The sequence below is a fragment of the Cebus imitator genome, unplaced genomic scaffold (genome assembly GCF_001604975.1).
Source record: "Cebus imitator isolate Cc_AM_T3 unplaced genomic scaffold, Cebus_imitator-1.0 Scaffold293, whole genome shotgun sequence".
Classification (NCBI taxonomy): domain Eukaryota; kingdom Metazoa; phylum Chordata; class Mammalia; order Primates; family Cebidae; genus Cebus; species Cebus imitator.
This window is the reverse complement of record NW_016107608.1, coordinates 1563604-1576217: the sequence shown is the minus strand read 5'-3', so window position 1 is coordinate 1576217 and position 12614 is coordinate 1563604. Positions and strand designations below refer to the sequence as shown.

Genomic DNA, 12614 nt, shown 5'->3' with positions numbered 1-12614 from the left:
ATTAAAAAGTCAAAAACAAAGATGCTGTTCCGTTTGTAGAGAAAAAGGAATGCTTATACATCACTGGTGGGAGTGTAAATTAGTTCTGTCATTGTGGAAGACAGTGTGGGAATTCCTCAAAAACCTAAAGACAGAAATACCGCTTAACCCAGCAATCATACTACAGGGTATATACCCAAAGGAATATAAAGAGTTTTTTAATAAAGATACAGGCACATGCATGTTTCTTGTAGCATTGTGGCACTATTCATTGTAGCAAAGTCAGGGAATCAACCTAAATGCCCGTCAATGGTGGACTAGATTAAAAATAAAATAGTGGTACATATACATCATGGAATACTTTGCAGCAATACAAAAAGAATGATATTATATCCTTTGCAAGGACATGAATGGAGCTGCAGGTCCTTATCCTTAGCAAACTAACACAGGGACAGAAAACCAAATACTGCATGTTCTCACTTAAAAGGTAGAACTAGATAATGAGAACACTTGGACACACAGAGGGAAACAACGCACAGTGGGGCCTATCGGAGGGTGAAGAGCGAGAGGAGAGAGAGGATCAGGAAAAATAACTAATAGGTACTAGGCTTAATACCTGGATGATTAGCCTCTTTTTCTGGCCGGAACCATGGAGGGTGTAGAAGAGAAGAAGTTTCCTGCTGTGCCAGAAACCCTTAAGAAAAAGCAAAGGAATTTAGCAGAGCTGAAGATCAAGCACCTGAGAAAGAAGTTTGCCCAAAAGATTCTTTGAAAGGCAAGGAGGAAGCTTATCTATGAAGAAGTGAAGCACTATCACAAAGAATATAGGCAGATGTACAGAAATAAAATTTAAATGGCAAGCATGGCATGAAAAGTTGGCAACTTCTATGTACCTGCAGAACCCAAATTGGCATTTGTCATCAGGATCAGAGGTATCAATGGTGTGAGCCCAAAGGTCTGAAAGGTGTTGCAGCTTCTTCACTTTCGTCAGATCTTCAATGGAAACTTTTTGAAGTTCAACAAGACTTCAGTTAACAGGCTGAGCATTGTAGAGCCATATATTGCATAGGGGTACCCAAATCTGAAGTCAGTAAATGAACTAATCTACAAGGGTGGTTATGACAAAATCAATAAGAAGTGAATTGCTTTGACAGATAATGCTTTGATTGCTCCATCTCTTGGTACATATGACATCATCTGCATGGAGGAGCTGATTCTTGAGATCTACAGTGTTGGAAAATGCTTCAAAGAAGCAAATAACTTTCTGTGGCCCTTCAAATTATCTTCTCCATGAGGTGGAATGAAGAAAAAGACAACCCATTTTGTAGAAGGTGGAGATGCCAGGAGTAGGAAGGACCAGATCAATAGGCTTATCAGAAGATGAACTAAGGTGTCGTCCATGATTATTTTTCTGACTTGGTCAGTTAATAAACTACTGCTCTCAAATAGAAAAACAAATACCTGGATGATTAAATAATCTGCACAACAAACCCCCATGACACACGTTTACCTTTAACAAATCTTCACATTTACCCCAGAACTTAAAATAAAAGTTAAAAGAATGAAATACTTGATATAAGAATCTGTATTTGTCTTAAATCCAATCACATTATCATAATATTCATTCAAAATTACATTGATCAATGACTGAAAAAATAGAGCTGTTAGATTTTATGATGTATAAGTTAAAGAAAGTAAATGACCTAAATTTTGGCTATGGTGAGAGTTTTAGCTGTCAGTCAAAAAGCTATTAATAATCTTCTGATGTTTGCTGCCTTTACCCGTATGAACAAAGTTTCTCATCAGTGATTGAATAGAAAAAAATCAAAGAGATCATATTCTGGTCATTTATTTTTCCATAGCAAACTATTCAAAAACCTTGTGGATTAAAGTAGTAATTAATTAGTATTGTTGATAATTCTGTAGATTCACCAGATACAGTGTGCAGTTTTTGCTTTGAAGCTCTCATGAGGTGGCATCAGATGTCAACTGGGTCTATAATCATTAGACGTTTGATTAGCCTGGGAATCCAGGAGGGCTGGAAGTTGACGCTGGCTGTCAGCTGATAACTCAATTGGAGCTGTCAACATGTTTGCCTTAAGTCTGGTCTCTCCATGCAGCTTAGGCTTCTAAGGTATGACAGGTAAGTTCTGAGAAGAGTCATTTTCAAAATAAATGTTTCTTGATACCCAGGTATAAATGCCAATGCTTCTTATAAAACTTAGTTTTGAAAGTTTAAGAATGTTACTTCTCCTACATTCTGTTGTTTAGATAAGTCACTAACAAAGTTCCAAATTCAGGGGAAGAGGAATTTGATTTTACTTTGTAACGTGAGAAATAGCATGCATACACAGAGGAGGAATTTATGGAGGCCATCTTGGAGATGCTTTAACACATACAGATTTTTTTTAAAGGTATATTGTGTTTCTTTGAAGCAGTTTGAGATTTACCACAAAATTGAGCAGAAGGTACAGAGATTTCTTAAAACCCTGCTTCCACACATGCAGTGTCCCCCATTACCAATATTCCCCACTTAAGTGGTAATTTGTTACAACTGGTGAATTTAGACTGATACACCCATATCACCCAGAGTCCCTACTTTACATTAGAGTTCACTCTTGGTATTATACCTTTTATAGGTTTGAATGAATGTGTGATAAAACGTGTACCCACCATTATAGTATTCAGAGTAGTTTTACTGCTCTAAAAATCTTGTGTATTCCACCTACTCAAAAATATTTGATGAAAAATTGAATATAAACTTAAGATAAAATATAGTTTAAAATGTGCATGTTTAAAAATTTTAAGATAAAAATTAATGATATACAATATTTTAAAAATAAGATATGCTTTATAAATAGGATTAATGAGCGTCTTTCTCATAAGATAGGCTCAGTAAGTGTTGGCTATTTCTGGATGTTGCCTTTTCGGTATCAGAATTCTGGTTAAAGTGGTCAGAATAGCAATAATAACAACCAATATTTACATAGTAATTATTGGGTGCCAGGCACCATTCTAAGTACTTTGCAAATAATAACTTACTTAAACTCTCACAACTCCCTGGTGAGGTGTGTACTTTATTTTTCATTCTGTTCTCTAGATAATAGAACTGAGGTACAAGAAGATCAAGCAACTTGCCCAATGTCACACATCAAATGGGTGAACCCAGACTCTGGTTTCAGAGTCCCAGCTCTTAAGCATACACTGTGCTATACATATTATACTTTTGATGAAGAAAAATCAGAGAAGCACAAATTGTAGGTCAAATCAAGCAATAGGCTGTTCAATTTCATGCTTGCTTATAGGGAAATAAACTTGGTAAATAATTTGTTGGGTTATTGGATATTGTTTCCACGTAAAAGATAATATAAAACCCAGAACTCGGATCTTAAATGTCTAATATCATTCTTTGAAAAAGAAATGGAATGACCCTAGCTTATGATGCTCCTTGGAGAAATGGCTAATTCAAGGGCTGGGGTGACATAAGCATGAATCATCTCGTTGTGCTAGAAAGTAAAGAAATAGTCACAAACAAAAAACAAATCAGAAATGGGACATTTCAAAAAGACACAAGAGCCACATTAAAGAGCTCTCAATGGCCAAATTGGGATCACTTTGAGCAACACAATAACACAATATAACCCAAAATATAAAATAAACCTTTAAGTGTCCATACTGATATAAGCAAATAATAGAAAAAATAAATAAATGGGAGACAAGAGGCAAATGGTAAATCATCATTAGAGAAGAATTCCAAATAATATGTGTAGCTACTCCTTTAGGATACACAGCTTTATTAAGCTCACCTATGTATTTAGGGTAAGCTGAATGTAGTGAGTCACAAAAAACAAAGGATAACAAGGGAAAATTAGAAACTGACAGACACCACCTTGACCAAGTGATCAAGGTTAACTTCACCAATGTTGAGTGATGTTGCTCTCATGTACCCTCTGATATACTGTGATTAGAAGGGCTCTAATCATGAGAAAACATCAAAAAAGTCCAAACTGAGGGACACCCTAGGTAATACCTAATCAGTAGTCTTCAAAGATGTGAAGGCCACAAAGAAACAAACAAAGATTAAGAAACTATCACAGATCAGAGACAAAGGAGACATGTGCCATATTCATATACGATGTTAATTTTAGGGGAAACTAGGTGAAGTTTTTATTGAAACACTGTATTATTTTTGCAACTATTTTTTAAATATAAAATTATTCTAAAAAGTTTATTAAAATAATAATATAGGGTAACATAGCTGTTTATAAAAAGTGTATTTCCTAATAAAAATACTTGTACAAATGCAGAGAAACAGAAGGAAAATGGGCTAGAAGGAAATATATCATCAAATGTTAACTGTGGTTATTTCTGGGTTTTAAGGATATGGATTAATTTTTTTATCCCCTGAATATCTATCTATATTTTTTAATTACCTATAATGAGCATATTTTACTTTCATAATTAAAAATGTAAAAAAGGAAAAGCAATGTAGTATAAACACAGCTTATGAACAGCATTTGTTAGAGTTCTCAGAATGTTAATTGATGCAAATGAGAACGTTAACTAATTTTTTCAAATGGTTAAGAACAAGTACAGTGGGAGCTAGGATGATAGTTGTGTGAAGCATCTGGAGGGTGTAGAATTGCTTCCTGTTTTCTATTACTTCATCACTTTTAAGAAACACATATCAATGATATTGATGTTTTCTTATTTCTAATGAAAAAGAATTGATTTTGCAAATTGTTGAGCTTGAACATCAGTTTCCTCATTTTTGCACTAAATAAAGATGATTACAGGGTAGATTTAGAATGAAATGTGTAAATCACTATACATATGATAAGGACTACTATTATTAATATTAGTAATAGTAGCAGTGATTGTAGTAATACAGTGTTAACAGTAGTAACAGTGGTTGTAATTTGCTGGTATTATTGTTCAGTGCAATGTGGTATCCTGTGTTGGATGCTGAAACAGAGAGAGAACATACATGGACCATCCAGTGTGCACACATAATGAACCCTTCACAAGTTTACTCATTTTACTTTAGCTGCTGTTGGTTCTTGCAGTAAGGTACACAGTTCATATAATGCTGGTACCTCACCTGCTTAACTGTTTCACCTTCTGTAAGTTGTTTTTCTGTCTACCCTAGGAAGAACAGACTAGTCTTTCCTTTGATAACAGACTAGTCATTATCTTCACTATGCCTTCTGGTTATGACTATGACAGTAGTCATTATACTATTAAATGTTAAATTGCATGTCTGTTTCCTTCATTCTTCTGGGCCTTTTGAGGACAGGACCCTGTCTTAGACATCTGTGTATGCTCTACAGCATCTAAGACAAAATTTTTCCAGCATATATCAAGTGTTAAAATATATTTACTATTTTGGATTATTTGTGTATTATTCAGACAGGTTTAGAGTTTTGTTTCAAGGTCCTTGAAAAACGACCAGATTTTAAAGGGTAACATCATATTCCAACCAAGTGATAATACATTTCAGAATATCTATTTGAATTGTAAAATAACTCTTCTTCGCATCATAAAGAAATGCAAAGTGTTTCTTAATGTGCAGTGAAGTACTGGTAGAAATAAGAATGGAATCTGCAGGCTATTACTTCTTATGGAAGTGATGGGGGAAATGATCAAATAGTCAACCTTAATTTAGATTTTGCTACTTGCTGGATACTCTGTGAAACATTTTGCTTCATTTTGTTTGAACTTTCACACACTAGAAAGAGGCTGGTGTTGTTATTCCCATATTTCAGAAGAAGAAATAGGTTAAGACAAGTTAATAAGTTGCTTAGGGTTATACAAAGGTAAGGCCAGTCTGCCCTCTTCATCCTAACCAAGAAAGCATTCATGTTATATCAGTTTCTTATTGACCAAGCATATTTTTAGTCTACTTAAGCTGCAATAACAAAATGCTATAAAGGTGGCTTAAACAAGAGAAATATATTTTCTAGAGGCCGGGAAGTTCAAGATCAAGTGCTGATCAATTCCATTCCTGGTACATGCCCTCTTCCTGGATTGCAGCAGTCTCCTTGAAGTGTCATTTTGCGGCAGATGGAGAGATCTGAGAGAACAAGCTCTCTGGTGTCTCCTAAGGGCACTAATTCCATCATGAAAGCCTACCTTCACAACCTTATCTATCCCTAGTTACCTCTCAAAGGCCCATCACCAAATACCATCATACCGGAGGTTAGAGATTCAACATGTGAATTGTCAAAAGACAAACATTTATGCTACAACATTAAATAATGAATTTAGGTGTTAGTCTTTTGTTTTGAGTTTTCTTATAGGTACTTATAAAGGCCTTATCCTTTCAAAAGCCATCTTCAATTTTCTTGTCTAAGATACAACTGTTTAAATTAAGGGAAAAAAGCCCCTAACTGGAATAGTAAAACATGACGAGGGATTTTGTGAACTGAGTTAAAATCAGACAAAGGAAAACAAAGTTTGTAAAATCATGTTTTAAAGTTTTTTTCCCTAATTATTCTAAAACTTGGGGTTATCACCAACTTGTAGCTGCTTTCATTAGTCAATTTGTATTCATCCTTGTTGATTGCCTTTCAATCCCCTGGGAGTCCCAGGCTCTATTGTAGCTGGCAAATGCATTCCGTTAATGAAAATGTGTTGAGTGTTGCTGTGCTTGACAACCATGGCATTTGACCACTTTCATGTATTTTCTATGATTAGGTAATTAATTCCCATTGGTAGATCTCTTTGTGTCCTGATGTAAGATGCAGAAAAAAGTAAAATAAAGGAACCAACATGACTGCTTTCACCCTGGGATGAAGATTTCTTACTGAGATTTTGTTTTTTTACATATATCATTAGCTTCTGCATAAAACTGCAGCCTAAAAATTAAATTCCGAATTCTGTTTCACCACTTAATGTCACATTTATTCCAGTGGCTGTTAGGGAATGCATGTCTGTTTGTGTGCACGTGTGTATAAACAAAAGCAATGAAAGAAAAACTTTTCCTCCTCACTTTTGTATATGCAATGAAGGAAGAGAGGCTTTGCATAATTCCCTCCTCTGTTCCTACTATACCGTTAAGCAAATTTACTTTCATGTTTCAAAATAAATTTAAAGTGGCAAACATATTGCAGGAAAGAATCTCAAATATGTCTCTATTCCTTCACTAATACACCAAAAATAAATTATGTTTAAACTCTTCAAATACATACTTGCTTTTTGTGCTTTCTTTAAGAAGGAGTCCGGGCACAGTGGCTCATGCCTGTAATTGCAGCAATTTGGGAGGTCGAAGTGGGTTGGATCACTTGAGGTCAAGCTTTCCAGACAAGCCTGGCCAACATGGTGAAACCCTGTCTCTACTAAAAATACAAAAACTAGCTGACTGTGGTGGCGGGCGTCTGTAATCCTAGCTACGTGGGAAGCCAAGGCAGGAGAATCTCTTGAAATGGGAGACAGAGGTTGCAATGAGTGGATCGTGCCACTGCACTCCAGCCTGGATTACAGTGTGAGACCCTGTCCCCCTGCCACCCCTGCAACCAAAATGAACGAATTTTGTCTCTCATTTTGTAATTTATTGAACTTTAGATACTAGTATTTCATAGGATTAGAAACAATGGCTCAAACTTACAATTAATTTGGAGGAATTTGATGCAGATTTTGTTAGTTTTTCAACCATCAAATCAGTCTTCTATGTTCACGGCTTGTGAAGCCAATCTACTGAAGCATCATTCAGAGAAAGAACATCGTCAACTCTTTTATAAAATAACTCTTGTCTTAATTACATCGTACAGCCCAGATTTCCATTCTCCCAGATATACAAACAAAAGCCTATTATAACGCCCAGCTGAGAATAACCAAAGAAAGCCCCAGGTTGTTGTCTGCACATTTAAAAATAGAACTCCAACAAAAACAGAAAATACTAAATTATTTGATAAAGGTTAAAAAAATAATAAAAAAATAAATCACTGGTTCATACTCAAACTAGATGAAATTTAAAACTGTTTCCACACTGGATCTTAAGTGACATAAGTGTTACAATCTGGTTTTTAATCTTTGCCAAAGTGTTATGTTTACCTCAAGTAATTAACCAAGGTTGGGGGATAAAAAGAAAAGAATGAAATTGCTTGCATTTTTATTAGCCAAAATGCAAGCTCCTCACTTACTTTTACATTGTTTTGTAGCTTAATATTTTGTCGTATGCACTGTCTTTACTGCTTTACTGTCAGGTTTCCTGAATATTCCTTCTTTTCATACTTTTAAGTGTCTTGATTCAATTCTCCATAAAGGAGGGGAAAGGTAGTGTTGCCAGTCTTTCCTTTGGTTTGTTGGTCCTGGAATCTCTTTTGTGTATTTTGCTTAAAAGTGATTGGGTTATCACTGGCCAGGCGAGGTGGTTCACGCCTGTAATCCCAGAACTTTGGGAGGCAGAGATTGGAGGATTACAAAGTCAGGAGTTGGAGACTAGCCTGGCCATCACGGTGAAACCCTGTCTCTACTAAAAATACAAAAATAAGCCGGACATGGTGGCACATGCCTGTAATCCCAGCTACTCAGGAGACTGAAACAGGATAATTGCCTGAACCTGGGAGGTGGAGGTTGTAGTGAGATGAGATTGTGCCACTTCACTCTAGCCTGGGTGGCAGAGCAAGACTTCATCTCAAAAAAAAACAAGTGATTGGGGGTGAATAATGGTTTTGAGTATGTCTCATACTGGGTTTCATGGAGTAGATAGAGTTAACTAAATGACTCTATTACTTCTCCTTTAGTACAAAAATGGAGCTTTTTATTAAAACAGTAAAACATTAACTGGGATTTCTAACAGCCATCTTTAAAAGATTACACAAAGAAATAAAGATCTACAAAAAAAAAAAACCCAAACATCTAGGTACAATTAGCTACCATTTTCATTATCTGTAATTGTTACCTAGTTATTCCAAACTCAATCTTATTAGACTCTGATGAGGATGCCCCTTTAAAACTCACCAATTTCTTTTAATGTAGAAGCAAGACAAGCCTTTCTAGATTGGAAATGTACACAGAGATTAAATGTAGCTTCCCTCAACTTGCTTAGTTTTATTTTCCTAAAGTGAGAATTGTATTTTATAACTTATTTTTCAGTTTTACAAAGGCCTCTGTTTGCCTCACCAATATCATTCATCAGTTGTTTAGCTAAGAGTTTATTCAAAAGCTAAAAATATATATATATATATATAGTCATTGCTCCATGAAGTTATTTGATTACCACTTTCCAATTTCTCTCAAATAGTATCTTTCTTATTTACCACTCTTTCTTTCTCAATCCCAAATTGTTTAAAAAACTGCAGCGTAAAAGCCTGCAAGAAAAAAAGTCACATTTGGATTTCTAAGAAAAACTGAGAATAGTGTATCAACTTTTAAAGTTTGTCAGCAAATAATTTCTATAGATTATTGAAAACATTATAAAGTATATATTAAATACTTATTTTAATATTGATTCTCACTATTTTCGAGACAATCTATCATTAGACTCTGATTCTGTCACTTGTCTACATTTTGTAAACCTAGCCTCTGCCAAAAATTTTATTGCTTCACAGCAAAAGCCAAGGTTGTACATTGTAAAGAGAAACTGTTATTAATATATTCAAGCTATCTTCTTAAGGGAAAAAAGAAGAGCAAAAGAGGAAACAATTTAATAAAATTATCAAATTTTTTTGGATGACTAGATAAGTTGAGTTCTTAAATTCCTAATTATAGTTGATATAAAAGTTAACATGTTATAAACATGTATAGACATTTAGAGCTGTTTATAAAGCTTGCCTTTCTCTCTCCTTTCCCTTTCTTCCCTCCTTCCCTCCCTCCCTTCCTCCCTCCCTTTCTCCCTCCCTCCTTCCTTCCTTCCTTCCTTCCTTCCTTCCCTCCCTCCTTCCTTCCTTCCTTCCTTCCTTCCTTCCTTCCTTCCTTCCTCCTTTTTTTGTCTTATTCTCTCTCATCTCTTTCTGTCTTCCTATATGGAAACTTGAACAAATAGATAGATGGTGTAGATTGCTTTTCCAAAAGCCATCACTTCTTTATCCCCTTTCCTGACTAACAGAGTCCTGGTTTTGTTCCCATATCAACCAGAAGTTTCCCGATGTCAGGAGAGTCAGGCATAATGTAGGTGTGAAAATGAGATAAAGGAGAAAGCTGATGGATATCCCTGAGAAGAGACAGGCAATGTCCTATGTTTCCTACCTTTGAACATAGTAATATGGTGCAAGATTCTTGGTGCTGTTTTAGTCTCCTTGAAGCCAAAATGGAAAATTATAAACATGCAGTTTAGGACCTTGATGGGGCTGAACTTTGGAATGAAACTTAGAACTAACTCTCTCTCTACAAACATTTTCTTGTTTAAAAAGCTAGTCTATTTACAGGAGTAATGTATTTAAAGGAACCCAATTCTTTCTCCAAAATAAGTCAATGATTCATTCTACTTTTAACTAAAATAATGATACTATTGTTTTAATAAAGCTAATGTGATATGGTATGGCTGTGTCCCCACCCAAATCTCATCTTGAATTCCCACATGTTTTGGGAGGGACCCAGTGGGAGGTAATTGAATCATGGGGGCAGGTCTTTTCTCTGTTGTTCTCATAATAATGAATAAGTCTCATGAAATATGATGGTTTTAAAAAGGGAAGTTCTCTGCACAAGCACTTTTCTCTTGTCTACTGCTATGTGAAACATGCCTTTCAACATCCGCCATGGTTGTGAGTCCTCTCCAGCATGTGGAATGGTAGGTCCAATAAATGTCTTTTTTAATAAATTGCCCAGTCTTGGCTATGTCTTTATCAGCAGCATGAAAACAGACTAATACATCATCTTTCTGTAACAAAAAAAATTACTATTCATTAAAATGTGTAGAAAACTACTAAAATTATCCAATTACTAAGAGATAATTATTTAAAATAAATGAAAAGCATTCACATACATGTGAGTACATATATTAATATATACATGTTGATACTTAATAAAAATGTTTTCAGTTGATTTTTTTTCTGAAAAAAAGAAATTAAACTGAACCAGAAGGAATTCAAAACTTTCTAGTGTATGTTTTCATCTAAAGAGATATTGTTTTCTTAACTACCTTTTCAGGTAGCTAGAAACTAAAAAACAAAACAAAACCTTGATTTTAAAAACTAAGAGTGTGAAGTCTTTCTTTTTTAAAAATTGAGTTGGGTGTCAAGAGTGGTGTAAAGTGTCCATTGTCCAGTGTCAAGGACAGAGATTCCTTGAACAAGCTGTTCCTGGTCTTTCTCTTGGCTGTGGTTTCAGCTGTTTACATTTTAATGATCCTTGCCCATTTTCTTTTATGTATATTTTTAATTTTTTAATTATTTTTTATTATACTTTAAGTTCTGGGATACATGCACTGAATGTGCAGGTACGTTACATAGGTATACACGTGCCCTGATGGTTTCCTGCACCAATCAATCCCTCGTCTACATAAGGTATTTCTCCTAATGCTATCCTTCCCCTTGCCCTCCACCCCCAACAGGCCCTGGTGTGTGATGTTCCCCTCTCTGTGTCCATGTGTTCTCATTGTTCAGCTCCTCATTGTTTAACTTCTCATTGTTGTTCCTTGTTTATATTTTATTCATAACCAATTTATGTAGGCATTCTATAAGTCCTTTCTCCTTTGTTGCTTTTCCCAACAATTGAAGATTTTTGCATCAATGTTCATCAGGGATATTGGCCTGACATTTTCTTTTTTTGTTTTATCTTTGCCAGGTTTTGGTACCAGGATGATCCTGGCCTCATAAAATGACTTATGGAGGAGTTCCTCTTCTTCTATTGTTTGGAATAGTTTCAGAAGGAATGAACCAGCTTCTGTCTGTACTTCTGGTAGAATTCAGCTGTGAATCCATCTCATCCTGGGCTTTTTTGATTGTTAGGTTATTAATCCTTGCCTCAATTTCAGAACTTGTTATTGGTCTCTTCAGGGATTCAACTTCTTCCTGGTTTAGTCTTGGAAGGGTTTATATGTCCTGGAATTTATCCATTTCTTTTAGATTTTCTAGTTTATTTGCACAGAGGTGTTTAGTATTCTCTGATGGTAGTTTGTATTTCTGGGGGATCACTGGTGATATCTTCTTTATCATTTTTTATTATGTCTCTTTGTTTCTTCTCTCTTTTCTTCTTATTAGTCTGGCTAGCAGCCTATCTATTTTGTTATTCTTTTCAAAAACCAACAGTTCCTAGATTTGTTGATTTTTTTGAAGTGTTTTTCATGTCTCTGTCTCTTTCAGTTGCTCTGATCTTAGTTGTTTCTTGTCTTTTGGTAGCTTTTGAATTTGTTTGCTTTTTCTTCTTTATTTCTTTTAATTGTGATGTTAGGTTGTTGATTTTAGATCTTTCCCACTTTCTCCTGTGGGCATTTAGTGCTATGAATTTCCCTCTAAACACAGCTTTAGCTATGTCCCAGAGATTCTGGTACATTGTGTTTTTATTCTCATTAGTTTCAAAGAACTTATTTATTTCTGCCTTAATTTTGCTATTTAGCCAGTAATCATTCAGGAACATGTCATTCAGTTTCCATGTAGTTGTGCAGTTTTGAGTGATTTTCTTAATTTTGAATTCTGATTTGATTATACTGTGGCCTGAGAAACTGTTATGATTGAATTTTTTTTTTTTTTTTTTTT

At 35.0% G+C, this 12614-nt stretch overlaps 1 pseudogene; it reads left to right on the top strand.

The window, feature by feature from the left end:
- The first annotated feature begins 628 nt into the window (after positions 1-628).
- Positions 629-1363, top strand: LOC108285184 (annotated as a pseudogene).
- Positions 1364-12614: the final 11251 nt, after the last annotated feature.